This window comes from Orycteropus afer, unplaced genomic scaffold, assembly GCF_000298275.1.
Source record: "Orycteropus afer afer isolate SDZICR_OR568_19922 unplaced genomic scaffold, OryAfe1.0 scaffold00043, whole genome shotgun sequence".
In the NCBI taxonomy this organism is placed as follows: Eukaryota; Metazoa; Chordata; class Mammalia; order Tubulidentata; family Orycteropodidae; genus Orycteropus; species Orycteropus afer.
Genome location: NW_006921630.1, coordinates 11,432,427 through 11,442,984, shown reverse-complemented (window position 1 = coordinate 11,442,984; position 10,558 = coordinate 11,432,427).

Below are 10,558 nucleotides of genomic sequence, written 5' to 3'. Positions count from 1 at the left end.
AAAGATTTACAGCCTTGGAAACCCTATGGGGCAGTTCTCCTCTGTTCTATAGGATCTCTATGAGTCGCAGTGGACTCAATGGCAGTGAGGAATTTCTGAGATAAAAAGGTTATTTGACAAAGATAAGGAAGGCTCTGCCCAGGCAAGCTGCCCCAGTGAGCGTGCCAGCTTGTCTTCCCCTGTGATTCGCAGCCTCGGGCCACGTTCTGGAGGCCGGCGCTCCCTGGGGCGCCGCACCCGTGCCGTCATGCAGTGAGCACACCCAGCCGGCTGGCCTGGCTAGACGCTGGCTGAGGTGTCAGCCTCGGAAGGGAAGTACAGTCACTGTACACACCCCGATGATGGAGAAGCCGACAGACACTGACAGAAAGGAAGCAAATGCTCTGTTTAACCCCAGCTTAAAATAACTACACACAGGTGGGTTTACCACATGAGGGTAATGGTGCTCAGTTGCCCCTTTCAAGGACTGGACTTAGTTTTTGCACTTGTAGTCTGTAATCATAATAGCCTTTAAAAAAAAAAAAATGCCTCCCAAAATTGCATAAACTCAGGTCCCCCAAAATTTGCCAACTATACTAAATTTTGTGTATTGTTTCATATACTTTGTCCCATTTATCTGAGCTACTCTGTGAGGCTGGCCCAACCCTCTTTGCAGGGGCTATGTGCAGGCATGAGAGCCCTACAGAAGACTCTCGGCTAAATTTTCTATGACCACATTTTCTATGACCACGGCCACTCAGCAGGGCCCGAGGTATAAATAGAGCTTCTTGTAATGCCTTTAACTTGTTGTTATGTACTGTCGAGTCAAACCCCGACTCATAGTGACCCTCCTTGGGTTTCCGAGGCAGTATCACTACACTACGGAAGTAGGATTGCCCAACCTTCCTTCCGAGGAGTGGCTGGTATGTTTGAACCACCAGCCGTCTGGTTAGCAGGCAAGTGTCTTAGTCACTATGCTACCAGAGCTCCCTTTAACTAGGTGTGTATAACTCCTCAGTTATCCTAATTTCAAATGCATCTCCCACTTTAAATGACTTGGATATCTCTTACTTTTTGCTTTTGGATCCATTCAGACCATGCTCACCAAATTTATACTATTTGATGGTAAAGATGAGTCATAAACTGTCTAGTCCATTCCCCCATCTTTTGGCTTGTTCCCATCTAATGGACAGAAATTACTATTTAAGAGAGCTTGTAAAAAATCAGGAACTCAAGAGGGCACTAAAATATGCCTAATCAAAGTTTTAATAAATATCTTTGTCAGATGCCAATCAGTACCTTTTTATCTTTTGGTAGCATAAAGTATTTTAGTAAATTTTCAATTTCCAATTGCATTTTTAGAATAGATCTTTTGGTCTCCATCCAGTTTTTTTTTTTTTTTTTTAATTCTTTATTCAACAAATATTTTTTGATCATCCACTAGATGAGCCAGACACTGGGTCAAAGATAGTCATGGTTCTTCTAGAGGAGCTTTTCGAATGGAGACAGAGCAGTGATTATGCATTTCTCTTTCTATTAATGTGAATAGCAGTATACAATTGTTTCCCAGGGAAATGTTAATTTATTATAGGTTCTGAGTTGTTTCCATGTAGAAAAGGCTCTTTACTCTTACTTCTCAAAGTCCAGCCCCACCCCCTGAAAACAAAACAAAACAAACCCACTGCCACCAAGTCAATTCCAACTCATAGCAACCTCCATTGGGTTTTCAAGGTGGTAAATCTTTATGAAAGTAGATTGTCCCATCTTCTTTCCATGGAGTGGGTGGGTTTGAACCACTAACCTTCTGGTTAGCAGTCAAATGCCTTAGGCACTGCACCACCAGAACTCCTTTAAGTCCAGTCCAGTGTGTCCTAATAAATGTATAGGTGTGTATTACAGGCATTGCAATATATTGTTATGTCATTTGTTATGTTAGTTGGATGAATGCTTAGGAAAACTATGAAAAGACATGTATCTTACAATATGTCTCTAGCTGTTTTTCACAGAAGGTTTTTGTACTCCAGAGAGAGAACATCTTAAACAACCAATTCAATGTTGATAAAGTATTTGGTTTCTTAGTAGTTTAAAGCAGAGATGAGTTAGCATTGATTGTCTCATTAGTGTCTAGCATGGTAATTAGCACAGATACATTCAGAACTTCTTTCTTCCTAATTCAAAGAGGTTGCAACTTGTTTGTAAGTGTAGCTGAAAGTAAGCATGATATTTGGCTGAGTCCAGCATGCAGACATGCAAGATATATCAATAATGGGGAAAAAACACACAGAGGATACAAGAGAACAAGTATGCAACTGTATACATTGGTTCTGGACCCTTAGGACTCAGAATCACCTAGGGGAGGGGAGATTAATTACAATAAAGATCATCCACCACCACCACCCTGAGTTTCAAATTTAGCAAGTCTGGGGTGGAGTTTGAGAACATTCATTTCTAATGAAGTCTCAGGAGAAGCAAATGTTGCTGGTCTTAGGACCTCACTTGGAGTATCACCTGTACTAGGAAATGTTCCATAGTCCACAATTCATTTTAATACAGTTTCATTTTACTACATATTCAATCCACATGAAGCTCAGAACAATATTACAACAAAGTCCACAATGATTTTTGTCAGCCCTTTCTTAGAATCTATAAAATAGCAATAGATTACTAAAAGTTTACCAATGGTTTGATAACTATGCTTTTTGATTTCAATATGACAAGATCTTCCCAGTTGGGCCACATTTAATTATGAGGCGTCTTTTTAGAGCTTTAGAGCCTCAAATGGGAAGTGAGAAGTTGAAATAGCCAAATAACTTGCCATGTCGACACTGGTGGTATGAGATTGACAATATCCCATTGAAAGTAGCCAATAGTAAATATTAATAATAAAACTGGGACATGGAAAATAACCATGTGGAGCATAAGAGTTCCCCTGGGTTCTAGAACATCTTCGTATACAGAGAGGAATGGAAGGGAGGGAAACTCATTTTCTCAGTTGTACATCACCAAAATCTCTGTCCACGCATTTTTGTATCCACATCAATGTCTCCAAACTCCTCTTCCCCATCATTTTCTGCCCAACACAGCTAAAAGCGCACCCTTTCAGATAACATTTTTCATTCAAAAACTTCCCAGAATGAAGTGTCCTGAGCATTCACTTATGGCCTCTCTGCATGTTTTTCGATATGCTCATGTATTCCTATTTTATGGAAATAAATCTTCCTCTATTTTTGCTTGCACTATTTTTAAAATGTTTTTTGCTATCTCCCTCTTTAAGTTTCTAAAAGTAATAATTATTGCCTTTGCTGCAGTGTAAAACCCATGGTTCTCAACACTGTGTAGGCCACAGGAGCAATGGGTACTCCAAAAATATTTGCCCATAATGCCTAAAAAAGACAATCATCTACGGGGAAGGAACAGATCATGTCCCCTAAAGCCAATGAACCTAATGAACAATTACTTTATATCTACCACCATTTTTGAGAGTTTTGGCATCCATCAAGTGACCTGCTTTTAGTTATGAGTCTGGAATGTCTGTTGTTGTTGTTATGTGCCGTCGAGTCGGACCCGACTCATAGCCACCCTCCTTGGGTTTCCGAGGCAGTATCACTACGGAAGTAGATTGCCCCATCTTCCTTCTGAGGAGTGGCTGGTGGGTTTGAACCACCAGCCTTCTGGTTAGCAGTCAAGTGCCTTAGTGCACTACACTACCAGAGCTCCCCTGGAATGTCTGGATGTGCCAAAAAGTGAAGAAATGATCAAAGAATTATGGGGACATATTGAAAAGTAACACAAGCCAGCCTGAAGGGACAAATAGGGGACACTGAATCTTCAAAATAAATAACAAGTGCAACATATTGTAACTTAATAAATAAAATAGGAATCCATGGATCCAACATAATTAAGTACATAAGTAAGAGAAAGCTTTACCTCAGTATAATGCCAACTAATAAAATACAGAAAGAAAGACAGCATTAGACAATCACCATTTGGTAACCATCACCTACAGGTACTAAAACTGGTGGTTAAATGCATGAGGAGTAACAAGATATTTATATCATCTCAAAGAATCTCCTCAGAAGGTATTTATTAATTACAAAATGTAAAGGAATAATTTCGTAATGGAGAAACCAGGAAGACAGCACTCTAATCAAATAAGTGGAGTTTACACTGCTGGTACCAACTTATGTCCTTCTGATCTGATACAAGGAAGAGCTCAGCTATCACTTCTGACATCACTGCCAAAAGTGCCTAACTTGAATCCAATAATGAGAACACACTGGACAAGTGCAAACTGAGGAACATTCTACAAAACAGTTGCCTGTATTCTTCAAAATGTCAGTGTCATGAAATACAGACTCAGGAACTGCTCCAAATTAAATTAAGGAGCCATGACACTGAACACAACACATGATCTTGGGGTACTGGTTTTCTCTGGCTGCTGCGACCAATTACTTCAAACTTAGTGCCTTAAAACAACACGAATTTTCTTGCGATTCTGTAACATAGAAGTTTGACAGTCTTACTGAACTAAAACTAAAGTGTTGGCAGGGCCTCCCTTCTGGAGACTAGGTGAGAATCCATTTCCTTACTACTTTCAGCTTCTGGAGGCTGTCTGCATTCCTTGGCTTGTTGCTCCCTTCCTCTATCTTCAATGAACAGTGAATCCTTCTCACATCCTATCACATGAACCTCCTCTTCTGCCTCCCTCTTTCATTTTTAAGTACCATTGTTATTACATTGGGTCTACCTGGATAATCCAGGCTAATCTCCCTGAACACTATCTGCAGCATTAACTCCCCCTTTGCCATGTAGCTTAATACAGTCATAGATCCCAGGAGTTAGGGTATGAACAGCTTTGGGAGGCCATAATTCTGCCTACCAATCTGAATAATGAAATCTAAATAATGATGGTGAAGTCTGCATAATGGCTGCACATCAGATAACAACAGTATTGTATCCACCATGTTAAATGTATCATAATTATGTGAAAGTGTTTCTTGTACTTAGGAAATGCTCATTGACACATTTTTAGGTAAAAGGGCATAATGTAGTTTTTTCTCATGTGCTTTCTCACTCTCTAGCAAGAGCAAGACAGCAAGAAAACAAGTGAGACAGAAGGGTAAAGTTAATGTTGTAAAATGTTAACATTTGGGAAATCTGTGGAAAGAGTATCTGGGAAATTTTTGTACTATACTGACAATTTTTCTGTGAGTCATAATAAAAAAAAATTAAAAACCTAATCCTTCTAAGTAAGTATCCTGTTGCTAAGAAATTCTCAGATGTCTCTGGATGGTGCAAATGGTAAAACATGCGACTACTAGCTGAAAGGTTGGGGGTTCAAACCCCTCAGAAGGCAAGCCTAGAGGTCTGCTTCCAAAAGGTCAGCCTTGAGAGGCTTGTGGAGCAGTTCTACTCTGCACACAGGGGTCCTCTCATAAGCTGAAATCAAGTAGATGGCAACTAACAACAACAAGAAGTACTTAAATGTGTAGCATATTATGAATGATGTGTTTATTCTCATGATGGATCTTTAAAAATGTTTTTGAAATTTAAGGATATTTTAGCAAATTGTTTAATGACATTCCAATTAAGAAAGAATCAGTTGTATATCGGGCAGTCTCGAGCCTATTACTAAAGTAAAATAAATTATTTTGGACTCTACACTCCTGTGGCTCCATAGCTTCAACAGTAATGTGGCACACTCATCTTTCTGTTTTATATCCCAGTATTACTTGAAGAGTAGGAGCTCTGGTAGCATAGTGCCTAAGGCATTTGACTGTTAACCAGAAGGCTGGTGGTTCAAATCCACCAGCCACTCCTCAGAAGGAAGACTCGGCAATCTACTTCCGTAGAGATACCACCTGGGAAACCCAAGGAGAGGTCACTATGAGACAGAATTGACTTGACAGCAGTGAGTTTGGTTTGAGGATTTATTTCTTTATGAATACGGTCTTGAAAGAGAAGGTCTTTAAAAGCAGGCAAGAGGCTGTAGGTTAGTTAATAGTATCGGACCAATGTTAATTTCTTAGTTTTGATCATTGTTCCATAGTTATGTCAGATGTTAGTATTAGGAGAAGCTGGGTGGGAGGTTTATCGGAAATCTCAGTAGTCTTTACAACTCTTTTGCAAATCTAAAATTATTTAAAAAGTTTTAAAATAAGTAAACAAGAAATGTACTGCCTTAAGAACATTAAGGAAGGTTGGGCATTCCTACTTCTGTAGTGATACTGCCTCGGAAACCCAAGGATGGGTCGCTATGAGTCGGGGCCGACTTGATGGCAAACAACAACAACATTAAAAAAAAATCTCATTGTTCTTAAAATACTGTGGCAAATAACACAAATTTCAAAGTACAAAATTATAAACGCTGATTAGAAAAGTATTAAAAAGCAAAAAGGATAGGGAAATGGAAGTAGTGCAATCTCCCAGAGGAGTTAAGCTTCAGGTGAACTCCTCACTAGCAGCAGTTTCCAGGGGAAATGTCTCTATGTTTCCTCTGCCTGAGCCTAAGTGTGGAGAAGAAAGCAGAAAGCAGGAGTGAGAGCGGTGTGAGCGGTGTGTGGTGCTTGAGGACAATCAGCCTTCAAGTAATAATTCTGCCACTAATCGGTTCCTTAAAATCGGACAAGCCACTGATATGTAGAGGAAGCCTGCCTTGCTTCCTCCATAAAAGGATTTGAGGCAGCTTATAATAAAATATAAGTATACAATTGGGGTTCTTAAAAGGAAAATGGATCACAATCACAAGGGAGAACAAACCAACATGTAAAAACTGTTGTTGGGGTGATGGAGCAGCAAACCACAGCATGGAATTTCCTTATTGGGCAAATGAGAGGCAAAGGGAAGGAAATAATTATGAAGGTGCCTCAGAAGACATGGAATACAGTATAAGCTATCTTTATAGTGCTAGTCCTTGCCTTCCTGAGTCCCTCAGAAAGTTAGAGGGCAACCTATCTGAAACCTGTGTGCCAAAGCTCATCTCTCTGGCCAGCTCTGATCCTCTGTTATCAGTGTAATCGAGACAGAACGGAGCAGACTGTCTGAGCGATGAGCAGCAAGTTGTAACAGACTTCTCTGACCATGCTAAACACATAATCATCAAAATCATAGCTCTTTCTCCTGAGGCTTTATCTTGGATGCTGGCTCAGCAACCCAGAACTTGTAAGCATACTAGGACAGTGCATCTTCCCCAGACATTTCTGCTCATGGCTGAATTTGTGCTTACGGTGCACTACTCCCAACTGAGAAACTATGGTCAGGAGGAAGAAGTGGCTGAGGTAACTAACACAGAACAGCATGGAAAAGGGGGATAGTATATATGAAGAAGAGGACCTGGGTGATACTAATGGTTAGCCTGACTGGCTGCTAACTGAAAGACTGGAGACTGGAGTCCACTCAGAGGCTCCTGGTGATCTCCTTCTGGAAAACCAGCCCTTGAGAATACTACAGGGCACAGTTCTGCTCTGACACACATGGGGTCACCTTACATCAGGGCTGACTCAAAGGCAAATGGTTTGTTGTTTGTATATGAGGGCAGGCACTGAATATTCAGAAAGGAACTGCACTAGAAATTCTTACCGCTACTTGACACAAAACAAAATTTGATGGTTGCACTGGGGACAAAAGTTCCAGTATTAGAATAGACACCATGGATGGAACTGACCCCTAAAAGCCTTAGTCTGAGATTTGAGTTGGTAAAAAGAAAAAAAAAAAAAAAAGGATTATGGGGATGGGGGAATGCAAGGGTGGTCCCCAACAGTGGCATCACTAGGGTTAGTGTCATCCAGTGTGGTAACTCATGGTGTCAAATCCCCCCTCCCTGCCAGAGCTGCCTGGCTCTGCTCTGCCCCATGCAGTCTCCCCACCCCAACATACACTAAGCTCTTCCCCTCTTCATTGGCCAAGGCAGACCCCTTTGGCACTATGGCCTGTCTGCCCACACCCTGCCTGGCAGGTGACAGGTGAGATGGGAGTGAGGGTGGTGAGTGGTGGTGGTTGTGATGTTACCACACTGGGTGACAGGTGACACCAACCAACCCGAGTGATGCCACTGCCTCGTCGACCCCTTCACCTGAGGCAGCTGCACTTAAATTAATTTGGACAGACATAGTGGAAACAAAGTTGTAAAAGAACGTTATATTCTCCATCAAGGGCCTGGTGGTGCTCCACTTTTTATAGAAATGAAGAGAATATATTGAATCACTCACTCATCTCTATGGCTTATAGTTGTGCACTGTAGTACATGGCTTTCTAAAGGAACATCTGCAAACAGATCACTTGAAATTTATCAGGGCCATTCCCAGGAGCTAGAGCAAAAGAAGGGTAATGAAAGCTGTAATTTGGGCTAGTAGCCAGAGACACCTCCAGAAGGGCTGTGGGTCAAACCTCCGAGACACAGGGTGGTCTCCCCTGGGAGTGAGGGGACTGGGCTTCAGAGACTACAGCACACCAGCCAGTGGCTGACAGCATGGCAGTGTGTGTGGTGGTGCTGTGCCCTTGGTCTCTGTGCCAGAGACAGTGGTTTTCCTTATCTTCCCGTAAGCAAGAGGCCAAGCAATGCTTAGGTGAGTATCAGCAGCATGCTGTTGGAAGGAGGCAAGAAAGGGCATTACAAATATCCATAAACCTCTGCCAGTACTCACACGGGGGCGGAAGGGGCGAGGCAACAGATTATGAGAACAGGTGGATGAGAAAGGTTGATCACCTTTCCATCCATTTACAAAATGAAAAAAAAAAAAAAATCGCCGCAGAGTCAATTCCAACTCATAGTGGCCCCATGTGCTACAGAGTAGAACTGCGCCATAGGGTTCTCTTAGCTGTAAATTTTATGGAAGCAGATCGCTAGGCCTTTCTTCTGTGACACTGCTGAATGGGTTTGAACCACTAACCTTTAGGTTAATAGTTGAATGCAAACTGCCACCCTGGGACTTAGACAACATTGAATGGCTACTACATGCCTCTGAGCCCTGAGATACGAATGTGAATGCCAAAGGCCCTGCTTTTTTTTCTTTGAGCCCTTGCTTTTCTGAAAGACTCAAAAGAAGTCGCCAATATCAACAGAGGAAATAACACCTTTACCTTAGGCTTTACTCTACTAGGGAGAGAAAAAGGATATTCTGGGCAGAGGGAAGCATTAAAGCAGAAACATGGTAACATTATACCAACATCTGCAACATTTTAAGTTTCTCAGAGTTGAATTCCAAATCAGGGACATTTTAGCTTTTCATTTGAGCTTCTACTAAACCTTTCACTTTCTTAATTATGCATTTGATGTCTGATATTTAGAAATTTATTCATCAGTGTTGGACCAAACCCACTACCACTAAGTCCTTTCCTACTCATAGTGACTCCCATTGGATTTCCAAGGCTGTAAATCTTTATGGAAGCAGACTGCCTCATCTTTCTTCTGCAGAGCGGCTGGTGGTTCAAACCACTGACCTTTTGTTTAGCAACCTTAACCACACCACGAGAGTGCCTTAATAAGGAGATCTATTTACATTTGGATCAGCTACAAATGGGGAAAATTGTTCAAGATAAAGAACAGTGTTCTGGTTACCTAGTACAGCTCCAACAAGAATATACCACAAATGGGATGTTTGAACAAACAGGAGTTTATTCTCTTAGAGTTTGGAGGCTTTAAGTTCAAAGTGCAAGGCTCTAAGGGCTGTGTGAAATTCTCTCAACCTTGGGCTTCAGCTTTGCCTCTTGCTCCCGGCCCTCTGAAGCTAGAGACATCTCTTCACCCAGGCAGCTACTGGCTGCTGAGGCTGACAAGCCCAAGGTCGACAAATCAAATGGCACAGTCCCAATGTTACAAAACCACACGGCAGGCCATTCAGTTAAGTCAATTGAAAGTCCTAAGGTTGGCAGAGCATGGCAGGCTGCTGAGCAACATGGCTACACGCAGGATTCAAGCATGCCATAAGCTAGAGACCATTTCCTAAGCTGCTTCTTATACACAGGAAGCAGACCACATCCCTAAAGCTGCTCCAATACTTTCCTCCATGGAGTTAATTACCAATCTTACCATGAGGAATAACTACAACCAGCTGCCCTATCCAAATTGACACACAAACGTAACTACCATAAACAAGGTATGTAAGAAAGCTAGTAAGTGGTATTGCTGGAGACTATGGGTTGAAATTGACTCCATGGAAGCTGGCTGTTGTTAGGTGTCATGGAGTCTATTCTGACTCAGTGACCCCCATGTGACAGAGTAGAACTGCCCCATACAGTTTTCTTGGCTGTAACACTGGTGATGGTGGTAGCTGCCATCATGGCAACTCCATGTATGCAGAGTAAAACTGCTCCATAGGGTTTTCAAGGTGACATTTTGGAAGATCACTAGGTCTGTCTTCTGAGACCCTCCGAGTGGGTTTGAACTGCCAACCTTTTGGCTAGTAATTGAGCACTTAACCATTTGGGCCACCCAGAGACTCCTCTAGTACTGGCTGTGGTTTCCAAAGCACTCTTGGAGGAAATCTAAAGAGCCCAGTCTGTTGTTTCCACAGAAGTGGCATTTAATCTATAAGGACCTACGGTTACAAAGGGAAGATTGGAGAGTAAAGGGAAGGCTTTT